Genomic DNA, 12,500 nt, shown 5'->3' with positions numbered 1-12,500 from the left:
CTCAGGCCACATACGTCTGGGTAATATAGTACTAGTCCATTCAGAGTTAAAAAAACGCTACCTAACCCGGATCCCAAAAATGCTATTTACTCATTGCACAAGTTAACTGCTGAATGATACAGGACTCCTTAAAACATATCTCTAACATATAAGGGTAAATATCCAGGTCATGCATCTAGTTTGTTGAATGGTTCAAATCAAAGTATGAAGACCACAGCTAGCAGCAGGCCGAAATAGCTCAGTTGGGAGAGCGTTAGACTGAAGATCTAAAGGTCCCTGGTTCAATCCCGGGTTTCGGCACAGTTGAGAGGTTCCTTGCTTCTAACAAAATAGGTCTTGGAATCTGCTGTAGTACTTTTTTATCTATTCATCAAATTTTTTCCAACTGATATACAACACAAGCAATTTAACATAGTCTTTGCTTTCTGTCCTCCTTCTAAACTTGCTTCCACATTTCTTGCCTTCAGGTTAGACTATGAATGTTTCCCATTTCATGCTTTTTTGTAATGTAAACTCTTGTCTGCATTACCTTCAACTTCCCCTTGAACACAGATGTCAGTAGTCAGATGACGTTGCTTACCTACTCAGGCCACATACGTCTGGGTAATATAATGCTAGTCCATTCAGAGTTAAAAAAACGCTACCTAACCCGGATCCCAAAAATGCTATTTACCCATTGCACAAGTTAACTGCTGAATGATACAGGACTCCCTAAAACATATCTCTAACATATAAGGGTAAATATCCAGGTCATGCATCTAGTTTGTTGAATGGTTCAAATCAAAGTATGAAGACCACAGCTAGCAGCAGGCCCAAATATATCAGTTGGGAGAGCGTTAGACGGAAGATCTAAAGGTCCCTGTTTCAATCCCGGTTTTCGGCACAGTTGAGAGGTTCCTTGCTTTCAACAAAATAGGTCTTGAAATCTGCTGCAGTACTTTTTTCTCTATTCATCAAATTTTTTCGAACTGATATACAACACAAGCAATTTAACATAGACTTTGCTTTCTGTCCTCCTTCTAAACTTGCTTCCACATTTCTTGCCTTCAGGTTAGACTATGAATGTTTCCCATTTCATGCTTTTTTGTAAAGTAAACTCTTGTCTGCATTACCTTCAACTTCCCCTTGAACACAGATGTCAGTAGTCAGATGACATTGCTTACCTACTCAGGCCACATACGTCTGGGTAATATAGTGCTAGTCCATTCAGAGTTAAAAAAACGTTACCTAACCCGGATCCCAAAAACGCTATTTACCCATTGCACAAGTTAACTGCTGAATGATACAGGACTCCTTAAAACATATCTCTAACATATAAGGGTAAATATCCAGGTCATGCATCTAGTTTGTTGAATGGTTCAAATCAAAGTATGAAGACCTCAGCTAGCGGCAGGCCGAAATAGCTCAGTTGGGAGAGCGTTTGACTGAAGATCTAAAGGTCCCTGGTTCAATCCCGGGTTTCGGCACAGTTGAGAGGTTCCTTGCTTCTAACAAAATAGGTCTTGGAATCTGCTGTAGTACTTTTTTATCTATTCATCAAATTTTTTCCAACTGATATACAACACAAGCAATTTAACATAGACTTTGCTTTCTGTCCTCCTTCTAAACTTGCTTCCACATTTCTTGCCTTCAGGTTAGACTATGAATGTTTCCCATTTCATGCTTTTTTGTAATGTAAACTCTTGTCTGCATTACCTTCAACTTCCCCTTGAACACAGATGTCAGTAGTCAGATGACGTTGCTTACCTACTCAGGCCACATACGTCTGGGTAATATAATGCTAGTCCATTCAGAGTTAAAAAAACGCTACCTAACCCGGATCCCAAAAATGCTATTTACCCATTGCACAAGTTAACTGCTGAATGATACAGGACTCCCTAAAACATATCTCTAACATATAAGGGTAAATATCCAGGTCATGCATCTAGTTTGTTGAATGGTTCAAATCAAAGTATGAAGACCACAGCTAGCAGCAGGCCCAAATATCTCAGTTGGGAGAGCGTTAGACGGAAGATCTAAAGGTCCCTGTTTCAATCCCGGTTTTCGGCACAGTTGAGAGGTTCCTTGCTTTCAACAAAATAGGTCTTGAAATCTGCTGCAGTACTTTTTTCTCTATTCATCAAATTTTTTCGAACTGATATACAACACAAGCAATTTAACATAGACTTTGCTTTCTGTCCTCCTTCTAAACTTGCTTCCACATTTCTTGCCTTCAGGTTAGACTATGAATGTTTCCCATTTCATGCTTTTTTGTAAAGTAAACTCTTGTCTGCATTACCTTCAACTTCCCCTTGAACACAGATGTCAGTAGTCAGATGACATTGCTTACCTACTCAGGCCACATACGTCTGGGTAATATAGTGCTAGTCCATTCAGAGTTAAAAAAAACGTTACCTAACCCGGATCCCAAAAACGCTATTTACCCATTGCACAAGTTAACTGCTGAATGATACAGGACTCCTTAAAACATATCTCTAACATATAAGGGTAAATATCCAGGTCATGCATCTAGTTTGTTGAATGGTTCAAATCAAAGTATGAAGACCTCAGCTAGCGGCAGGCCGAAATAGCTCAGTTGGGAGAGCGTTAGACTGAAGAGCTAAAGGTCTCTGGTTCAATCCCGGGTTTCGGCACAGTTGAGAGGTTCCTTGCTTCTAACAAAATAGGTCTTGGAATCAGCTGTAGTACTTTTTTCTCTATTCATCAAATTCTTTCCAACTGATATACAACACAAGCAATTTAACATAGACTTTGCTTTCTGTCCTCCTTCTAAACTTGCTTCCACATTTCTTGCCTTCAGGTTAGACTATGAATGTTTCCCATTTCATGCTTTTTTGTAATGTAAACTCTTGTCTGCCTTACCTTCAACTTCCCCTTGAACACAGATGTCAGTAGTCAGATGACGTTGCTTACCTACTCAGGCCACATACGTCTGGGTAATATAGTGCTAGTCCATTCAGAGTTAAAAAAACGCTACCTAACCCGGATCCCAAAAACGCTATTTACCCATTGCACAAGTTAACTGCTGAATGATACAGGACTCCTTAAAACATATCTCTAACATATAAGTGTAAATATCCAGGTCATGCATCTAGTTTGTTGAATGGTTCAAATCAAAGTATGAAGACCTCAGCTAGCAGCAGGCCGAAATAGTTAGTTGGGAGAGCGTTAGACTGAAGATCTAAAGGTCCCTGGTTCAATCCCGGGTTTCGGCACAGTTGAGAGGTTCCTTGCTTCTGACAAAATAGGTCTTGGAATCAGTTGTAGTACTTTTTTCTCTATTCATCAAATTTTTTCCAACTGATATACAACACAAGCAATTTAACATAGACTTTGCTTTGTGTCCTCCTTCTAAACTTGCTTCCACATTTCTTGCCTTCAGGTTAGACTATGAATGTTTCCCATTTCATGCTTTTTTGTAATGTAAACTCTTGTCTGCATTACCTTCAACTTCCCCTTGAACACAGATGTCAGTAGTCAGATGACGTTGCTTACCTACTCAGGCCACATACGTCTGGGTAATATAGTGCTAGTCCATTCAGAGTTAAAAAAACGCTACCTAACCCGGATCCCAAAAACGCTATTTACCCATTGCACAAGTTAACTGCTGAATGATACAGGACTCCTTAAAATACATCTCTAACATATAAGGGTAAATATCCAGGTCATGCATCTAGTTTGTTGAATGGTTCAAATCAAAGTATGAAGACCACAGATAGCAGCAGGCCGAAATAGCTCAGTTGGGAGAGCGTTAGACTGAAGATCTAAAGGTCCCTGGTTCAATCCTGGGTTTCGGCACAGTTGAGAGGTTCCTTGCTTCTGACAAAAGAGGTCTTGGAATCTGCTACAGTACTTTTTTCTCTATTCATCAAATTTTTTCCAACTGATATACAACACAAGTAATTTAACATAGACTTTGCTTTCTGTCCTCATTCTAAACTTGCTTCCACATTTCTTGCCTTCAGGTTAGACTATGAATGTTTCCCATTTCATGCTTTTTTGTAAAGTAAACTCTTGTCTGCATTACCTTCAACTTCCCCTTGAACACAGATGACAGTAGTCAGAAGACATTGCTTACCTACTCAGGCCACATACGTCTGGGTAATATAGTGCTAGTCCATTCAGAGTTAAAAAAACGCTACCTAACCCGGATCCCAAAACGCTATTTACCCATTGCACAAGTTAACTGCTGAATGATACAGGACTCCTTAAAACATATCTCTAACATATAAGGGTAAATATCCAGGTCATGCATCTAGTTTGTTGAATGGTTCAAATCAAAGTATGAAGACCTCAGCTAGCAGCAGGCCGAAATAGCTCAGTTGGGAGAGCGTTAGACTGAAGATCTAAAGGTCCCTGGTTCAATCCCGGGTTTCGGCACAGTTGAGAGGTTCCTTGCTTCTAACAAAATAGGTCTTGGAATCATCTGTAGTACTTTTTTATCTATTCATCACATTTTTTCCAACTGATATACAACACAAGCAATTTAACATAGACTTTGCTTTCTGTCTTCCTTCTAAACTTGCTTCCACATTTCTTGCCTTCAGGTTAGACTATGAATGTTTCCCATTTCATGCTTTTTTGTAAAGTAAACTCTTGTCTGCATTACCTTCAATTTCCCCTTGAACACAGATGTCAGTAGTCAGATGACATTGCTTACCTACTCAGGCCACATACGTCTGGGTAATATAGTGCTAGTCCATTCAGAGTTAAAAAAACGTTACCTAACCCGGATCCCAAAAACGCTATTTACCCATTGCACAAGTTAACTGCTGAATGATACAGGACTCCTTAAAACATATCTCTAACATATAAGGGTAAATATCCAGGTCATGCATCTAGTTTGTTGAATGGTTCAAATCAAAGTATGAAGACCTCTGCTAGCGGCAGGCCAAAATAGTTCAGTTGGGAGAGCATTAGACTGAAGAGCTAAAGGTCTCTGGTTCAATCCCGGGTTTCGGCACAGTTGAGAGGTTCCTTGCTTCTAACAAAATAGGTCTTGGAATCAGCTGTAGTACTTTTTTCTCTATTCATCAAATTCTTTCCAACTGATATACAACACAAGCAATTTAACATAGACTTTGCTTTGTGTCCTCCTTCTAAACTTGCTTCCACATTTCTTGCCTTCAGGTTATACTATGAATGTTTCCCATTTCATGCTTTTTTGTAGTGTAAACTCTTGTCTGCCTTACCTTCAACTTCCCCTTGAACACAGATGTCAGTAGTCAGATGACGTTGCTTACCTACTCAGGCCACATACGTCTGGGTAATATAGTGCTAGTCCATTCAGAGTTAAAAAAACGCTACCTAACCCGGATCCCAAAACTCTATTTACCCATTGCACAAGTTAACTGCTGAATGATACAGGACTCCTTAAAACATATCTCTAACATATAAGGGTAAACATCCAGGTCATGCATCTAGTTTGTTGAATGGTTCAAATCAAAGTATGAAGACCACAGCTAGCAGCAGGCCGAAATAGCTCAGTTGGGAGAGCGTTAGACTGAAGATCTAAAGGTCCCTGGTTCAATCCCGGGTTTCGGCACAGTTGAGAGGTTCCTTGCTTCTAACAAGATAGGTCTTGGAATCAGCTGTAGTACTTTTTTCACTATTCATCAAATTTTTTCTAACTGATATACAACACAAGCAATTTAACATAGACTTTGCTTTGTGTCCTCCTTCTAACCTTGCTTCCACATTTCTTGCCTTCAGGTTAGACTATGAATGTTTCCCATTTCATGCTTTTTTGTAATGTAAACTCTTGTCTGCATTACCTTCAACTTCCCCTTGAACACAGATGTCAGTAGTCAGATGACGTTGCTTACCTACTCAGGCCACATACGTCTGGGTAATATAGTGCTAGTCCATTCAGAGTTAAAAAAACGCTACCTAACCCGGATCCCAAAAACGCTATTTACCCATTGCACAAGTTAACTGCTGAATGATACAGGACTCCTTAAAACACATCTCTAACATATAATGGTAAATATCCAGGTCATGCATCTAGTTTGTTGAATGGTTCAAATCAAAGTATGAAGACCACAGCTAGCAGCAGGCTGAAATAGCTCAGTTGGGAGAGCGTTAGACTGAAGATCTAAAGGTCCCTGGTTCAATCCCGGGTTTCGGCACAGTTGAGAGGTTCCTTGCTTCTAACAAAATAGGTCTTGGAATCAGCTGTAGTACTTTTTTATCTATTCATCAAATTTTTTCCAACTGATATACAACACAAGCAATTTAACATAGACTTTGCTTTCTGTCCTCCTTCTAAACTTGCTTCCACATTTCTTGCCTTCAGGTTAGACTATGAATGTTTCCCATTTCATGCTTTTTTGTAATGTAAACTCTTGTCTGCATTACCTTCAACTTCCCCTTGAACACAGATGTCAGTAGTCAGATGACGTTGCTTACCTACTCAGGCCACATACGTCTGGGTAATATAGTGCTAGTCCATTCAGAGTTAAAAAAACGCTACCTAACCCGGATCCCAAAAATGCTATTTACCCATTGCACAAGTTAACTGCTGAATGATACAGGACTCCTTAAAACATATCTCTAACATATAAGGGTAAATATCCAGGTCATGCATCTAGTTTGTTGAATGGTTCAAATCAAAGTATGAAGACCACAGCTAGCAGCAGGCCGAAATATCTCAGTTGGGAGAGCGTTAGACTGAAGATCTAAAGGTCCCTGTTTCAATCCCGGGTTTCGGCACAGTTGAGAGGTTCCTTGCTTCTGACGAAAGAGGTCTTGGAATCTGCTACAGTACTTTTTTCTCTATTCATCAAATTTTTTCCAACTGATATACAACACAAGTAATTTAACATAGACTTTGCTTTCTGTCCTCATTCTAAACTTGCTTCCACATTTCTTGCCTTCAGGTTAGACTATGAATGTTTCCCATTTCATGCTTTTTTGTAAAGTAACCTCTTGTCTGCCTTACCTTCAACTTCCCCTTGAACACAGATGTCAGTAGTCAGATGACGTTGCTTACCTCCTCAGGCCACATACGTCTGGGTAATATAGTGCTAGTCCATTCAGAGTTAAAAAAACGCTACCTAACCCGGATCCCAAAACTCTATTTACCCATTGCACAAGTTAACTGCTGAATGATACAGGACTCCTTAAAACATATCTCTAACATATAAGGGTAAACATCCAGGTCATGCATCTAGTTTGTTGAATGGTTCAAATCAAAGTATGAAGACCTCAGCTAGCGGCAGGCCGAAATAGCTCAGTTGGGAGAGCGTTAGACTGAAGATCTAAAGGTCCCTGGTTCAATCCCGGGTTTCGGCACATTTGAGAGGTTCCTTGCTTCTAACAAAATAGGTCTTGGAATCATCTGTAGTACTTTTTTATCTATTCATCACATTTTTTCCAACTGATATACAACACAAGCAATTTAACATAGACTTTGCTTTCTGTCTTCCTTCTAAACTTGCTTCCACATTTCTTGCCTTCAGGTTAGACTATGAATGTTTCCCATTTCATGCTTTTTTGTAAAGTAAACTCTTGTCTGCATTACCTTCAATTTCCCCTTGAACACAGATGTCAGTAGTCAGATGACATTGCTTACCTACTCAGGCCACATACGTCTGGGTAATATAGTGCTAGTCCATTCAGAGTTAAAAAAACGTTACCTAACCCGGATCCCAAAAACGCTATTTACCCATTGCACAAGTTAACTGCTGAATGATACAGGACTCCTTAAAACATATCTCTAACATATAAGGGTAAATATCCAGGTCATGCATCTAGTTTGTTGAATGGTTCAAATCAAAGTATGAAGACCTCTGCTAGCGGCAGGCCGAAATAGTTCAGTTGGGAGAGCATTAGACTGAAGAGCTAAAGGTCTCTGGTTCAATCCCGGGTTTCGGCACAGTTGAGAGGTTCCTTGCTTCTAACAAAATAGGTCTTGGAATCAGCTGTAGTACTTTTTTCTCTATTCATCAAATTCTTTCCAACTGATATACAACACAAGCAATTTAACATAGACTTTGCTTTGTGTCCTCCTTCTAAACTTGCTTCCACATTTCTTGCCTTCAGGTTATACTATGAATGTTTCCCATTTCATGCTTTTTTGTAGTGTAAACTCTTGTCTGCCTTACCTTCAACTTCCCCTTGAACACAGATGTCAGTAGTCAGATGACGTTGCTTACCTACTCAGGCCACATACGTCTGGGTAATATAGTGCTAGTCCATTCAGAGTTAAAAAAACGCTACCTAACCCGGATCCCAAAACTCTATTTACCCATTGCACAAGTTAACTGCTGAATGATACAGGACTCCTTAAAACATATCTCTAACATATAAGGGTAAACATCCAGGTCATGCATCTAGTTTGTTGAATGGTTCAAATCAAAGTATGAAGACCACAGCTAGCAGCAGGCCGAAATAGCTCAGTTGGGAGAGCGTTAGACTGAAGATCTAAAGGTCCCTGGTTCAATCCCGGGTTTCGGCACAGTTGAGAGGTTCCTTGCTTCTAACAAGATAGGTCTTGGAATCAGCTGTAGTACTTTTTTCACTATTCATCAAATTTTTTCTAACTGATATACAACACAAGCAATTTAACATAGACTTTGCTTTGTGTCCTCCTTCTAACCTTGCTTCCACATTTCTTGCCTTCAGGTTAGACTATGAATGTTTCCCATTTCATGCTTTTTTGTAATGTAAACTCTTGTCTGCATTACCTTCAACTTCCCCTTGAACACAGATGTCAGTAGTCAGATGACGTTGCTTACCTACTCAGGCCACATACGTCTGGGTAATATAGTGCTAGTCCATTCAGAGTTAAAAAAACGCTACCTAACCCGGATCCCAAAAACGCTATTTACCCATTGCACAAGTTAACTGCTGAATGATACAGGACTCCTTAAAACACATCTCTAACATATAATGGTAAATATCCAGGTCATGCATCTAGTTTGTTGAATGGTTCAAATCAAAGTATGAAGACCACAGCTAGCAGCAGGCCGAAATAGCTCAGTTGGGAGAGCGTTAGACTGAAGATCTAAAGGTCCCTGGTTCAATCCCGGGTTTCGGCACAGTTGAGAGGTTCCTTGCTTCTAACAAAATAGGTCTTGGAATCAGCTGTAGTACTTTTTTATCTATTCATCAAATTTTTTCCAACTGATATACAACACAAGCAATTTAACATAGACTTTGCTTTCTGTCCTCCTTCTAAACTTGCTTCCACATTTCTTGCCTTCAGGTTAGACTATGAATGTTTCCCATTTCATGCTTTTTTGTAATGTAAACTCTTGTCTGCATTACCTTCAACTTCCCCTTGAACACAGATGTCAGTAGTCAGATGACGTTGCTTACCTACTCAGGCCACATACGTCTGGGTAATATAGTGCTAGTCCATTCAGAGTTAAAAAAACGCTACCTAACCCGGATCCCAAAAATGCTATTTACCCATTGCACAAGTTAACTGCTGAATGATACAGGACTCCTTAAAACATATCTCTAACATATAAGGGTAAATATCCAGGTCATGCATCTAGTTTGTTGAATGGTTCAAATCAAAGTATGAAGACCACAGCTAGCAGCAGGCCGAAATATCTCAGTTGGGAGAGCGTTAGACTGAAGATCTAAAGGTCCCTGTTTCAATCCCGGGTTTCGGCACAGTTGAGAGGTTCCTTGCTTCTGACGAAAGAGGTCTTGGAATCTGCTACAGTACTTTTTTCTCTATTCATCAAATTTTTTCCAACTGATATACAACACAAGTAATTTAACATAGACTTTGCTTTCTGTCCTCATTCTAAACTTGCTTCCACATTTCTTGCCTTCAGGTTAGACTATGAATGTTTCCCATTTCATGCTTTTTTGTAAAGTAACCTCTTGTCTGCCTTACCTTCAACTTCCCCTTGAACACAGATGTCAGTAGTCAGATGACGTTGCTTACCTCCTCAGGCCACATACGTCTGGGTAATATAGTGCTAGTCCATTCAGAGTTAAAAAAACGCTACCTAACCCGGATCCCAAAACTCTATTTACCCATTGCACAAGTTAACTGCTGAATGATACAGGACTCCTTAAAACATATCTCTAACATATAAGGGTAAACATCCAGGTCATGCATCTAGTTTGTTGAATGGTTCAAATCAAAGTATGAAGACCTCAGCTAGCGGCAGGCCGAAATAGCTCAGTTGGGAGAGCGTTAGACTGAAGAGCTAAAGGTCTCTGGTTCAATCCCGGGTTTCGGCACAGTTGAGAGGTTCCTTGCTTCTAACAAAATAGGTCTTGGAATCAGCTGTAGTACTTTTTTCTCTATTCATCAAATTCTTTCCAACTGATATACAACACAAGCAATTTAACATAGACTTTGCTTTGTGTCCTCCTTCTAAATTTGCTTCCACATTTCTTGCCTTCAGCTTAGACTATGAATGTTTCCCATTTCATGCTTTTTTGTAATGTAACCTCTTGTCTGCCTTACCTTCAACTTCCCCTTGAACACAGATGTCAGTAGTCAGATGACGTTGCTTACCTACTCAGGCCACATACGTCTGGGTAATATAGTGCTAGTCCATTCAGAGTTAAAAAAACGCTACCTAACCCGGATCCCAAAACTCTATTTACCCATTGCACAAGTTAACTGCTGAATGATACAGGACTCCTTAAAACATATCTCTAACATATAAGGGTAAACATCCAGGTCATGCATCTAGTTTGTTGAATGGTTCAAATAAAAGTATGAAGACCACAGCTAGCAGCAGGCCGAAATAGCTCAGTTGGGAGAGCGTTAGACTGAAGATCTAAAGGTCCCTGGTTCAATCCCGGTTTTCGGCACAGTTGAGAGGTTCCTTGCTTTCAACAAAATAGGTCTTGAATACTGCTGCAGTACTTTTTTCTCTATTCATCAAATTTTTTCCAACTGATATACAACACAAGCAATTTAACATAGACTTTGCTTTCTGTCCTCCTTCTAAACTTGCTTCCACATTTCTTGCCTTCAGGTTAGACTATGAATGTTTCCCATTTCATGCTTTTTTGTAAAGTAAACTCTTGTCTGCATTACCTTCAACTTCCCCTTGAACACAGATGTCAGTAGTCAGATGACATTGCTTACCTACTCAGGCCACATACGTCTGGGTAATATAGTGCTAGTCCATTCAGAGTTAAAAAAACGTTACCTAACCCGGATCCCAAAAACGCTATTTACCCATTGCACAAGTTAACTGCTGAATGATACAGGACTCCTTAAAACATATCTCTAACATATAAGGGTAAATATCCAGGTCATGCATCTAGTTTGTTGAATGGTTCAAATCAAAGTATGAAGACCACTGCTAGCAGCAGGCCGAAATAGCTCAGTCGGGAGAGCGTTAGACTGAAGATCTAAAAGTCCCTGGTTCAATCCCGGGTTTCGGCACAGTTGAGAGGTTCCTTGCTTCTGACAAAAGAGGTCTTGGAATCTGCTGCAGTACTTTTTTCTCTATTCATCAAATTTTTTCCAACTGATATACAACACAAGTAATTTAACATAGACTTTGCTTTCTGTCCTCATTCTAAACTTGCTTCCACATTTCTTGCCTTCAGGTTAGACTATGAATGTTTCCCATTTCATGCTTTTTTGTAAAGTAACCTCTTGTCTGCCTTACCTTCAACTTCCCCTTGAACACAGATGTCAGTAGTCAGATGACATTGCTTACCTACTCAGCCCAAATACGTCTGGGTAATATAGTGCTAGTCCATTCAGAGTTAAAAAAACGCTACCTAACCCGGATACCAAAAACGCTATTTACCCATTGCACAAGTTAACTGCTGAATGATACAGGACTCCTTAAAACATATCTCTAACATATAAGGGTAAATATCCAGGTCATGCATCTAGTTTGTTGAATGGTTCAAATCAAAGTATGAAGACCTCAGCTAGCAGCAGGCCGAAATAGCTCAGTTGGGAGAGCGTTAGACTGAAGATTTAAAGGTCCCTGGTTCAATCCCGTGTTGCGGCACAGTTGAGAGGTTCCTTGCTTCTAACAAAATAGGTCTTGGAATCAGCTGTAGTACTTTTTTCTCTATTCATCAAATTTCTTTCAACTGAAATAAAACACAAGCAATTTAACATAGACTTTGCTTTCTGTCCTCCTTCTAAACTTGCTTCCACATTTCTTGCCTTCAGGTTAGACTATGAATGTTTCCCATTTCATGCTTTTTTGTAATGTAAACTCTTGTCTGCATTACCTTCAACTTCCCCTTGAACACAGATGTCAGTAGTCAGATGACGTTGCTTACCTACTCAGGCCACATACGTCTGGGTAATATAGTACTAGTCCATTCAGAGTTAAAAAAACGCTACCTAACCCGGATCCCAAAAATGCTATTTACTCATTGCACAAGTTAACTGCTGAATGATACAGGACTCCTTAAAACATATCTCTAACATATAAGGGTAAATATCCAGGTCATGCATCTAGTTTGTTGAATGGTTCAAATCAAAGTATGAAGACCACAGCTAGCAGCAGGCCGAAATAGCTCAGTTGGGAGAGCGTTAGACTGAA

At 39.8% G+C, this 12,500-nt stretch overlaps 12 non-coding genes across 12 annotated transcripts in view; all 12 read left to right on the top strand.

The window, feature by feature from the left end:
• Positions 1 to 227: 227 nt before the first annotated feature.
• Positions 228 to 300, top strand: TRNAF-GAA (transfer RNA phenylalanine (anticodon GAA)). Its single transcript has one exon. It is a non-coding gene; the product is annotated as a tRNA-Phe (tRNA).
• Positions 301 to 1,393: 1,093 nt separating this feature from the next.
• TRNAF-GAA (transfer RNA phenylalanine (anticodon GAA)) lies at positions 1,394 to 1,466 on the top strand. Its single transcript has one exon. It is a non-coding gene; the product is annotated as a tRNA-Phe (tRNA).
• A 2,259-nt stretch (positions 1,467 to 3,725) lies between these two features.
• TRNAF-GAA (transfer RNA phenylalanine (anticodon GAA)) lies at positions 3,726 to 3,798 on the top strand. Its single transcript has one exon. It is a non-coding gene; the product is annotated as a tRNA-Phe (tRNA).
• A 509-nt stretch (positions 3,799 to 4,307) lies between these two features.
• On the top strand, positions 4,308 to 4,380 carry TRNAF-GAA (transfer RNA phenylalanine (anticodon GAA)). Its single transcript has one exon. It is a non-coding gene; the product is annotated as a tRNA-Phe (tRNA).
• Positions 4,381 to 5,472: 1,092 nt separating this feature from the next.
• On the top strand, positions 5,473 to 5,545 carry TRNAF-GAA (transfer RNA phenylalanine (anticodon GAA)). The gene has a single exon. It is a non-coding gene; the product is annotated as a tRNA-Phe (tRNA).
• Positions 5,546 to 6,055: 510 nt separating this feature from the next.
• Positions 6,056 to 6,128, top strand: TRNAF-GAA (transfer RNA phenylalanine (anticodon GAA)). Its single transcript has one exon. It is a non-coding gene; the product is annotated as a tRNA-Phe (tRNA).
• A 1,092-nt stretch (positions 6,129 to 7,220) lies between these two features.
• Positions 7,221 to 7,293, top strand: TRNAF-GAA (transfer RNA phenylalanine (anticodon GAA)). The gene has a single exon. It is a non-coding gene; the product is annotated as a tRNA-Phe (tRNA).
• Positions 7,294 to 8,385: 1,092 nt separating this feature from the next.
• On the top strand, positions 8,386 to 8,458 carry TRNAF-GAA (transfer RNA phenylalanine (anticodon GAA)). Its single transcript has one exon. It is a non-coding gene; the product is annotated as a tRNA-Phe (tRNA).
• A 510-nt stretch (positions 8,459 to 8,968) lies between these two features.
• On the top strand, positions 8,969 to 9,041 carry TRNAF-GAA (transfer RNA phenylalanine (anticodon GAA)). Its single transcript has one exon. It is a non-coding gene; the product is annotated as a tRNA-Phe (tRNA).
• Positions 9,042 to 10,715: 1,674 nt separating this feature from the next.
• On the top strand, positions 10,716 to 10,788 carry TRNAF-GAA (transfer RNA phenylalanine (anticodon GAA)). The gene has a single exon. It is a non-coding gene; the product is annotated as a tRNA-Phe (tRNA).
• A 510-nt stretch (positions 10,789 to 11,298) lies between these two features.
• Positions 11,299 to 11,371, top strand: TRNAF-GAA (transfer RNA phenylalanine (anticodon GAA)). Its single transcript has one exon. It is a non-coding gene; the product is annotated as a tRNA-Phe (tRNA).
• Positions 11,372 to 12,464: 1,093 nt separating this feature from the next.
• TRNAF-GAA (transfer RNA phenylalanine (anticodon GAA)) overlaps positions 12,465 to 12,500 on the top strand; it is a 73-nt gene continuing 37 nt past the window's right edge. Inside the window, exon 1 of the tRNA in view lies at positions 12,465 to 12,500. This exon is cut by the window's right edge and continues 37 nt beyond it. This is a non-coding gene — a tRNA (tRNA-Phe).

Source organism: Lissotriton helveticus, chromosome 8, assembly GCF_964261635.1.
Source record: "Lissotriton helveticus chromosome 8, aLisHel1.1, whole genome shotgun sequence".
In the NCBI taxonomy this organism is placed as follows: domain Eukaryota; kingdom Metazoa; phylum Chordata; class Amphibia; order Caudata; family Salamandridae; genus Lissotriton; species Lissotriton helveticus.
The sequence above is the reverse complement of the archived record's forward strand: the minus strand, read 5'-3'. Positions and strand labels throughout refer to the sequence as shown.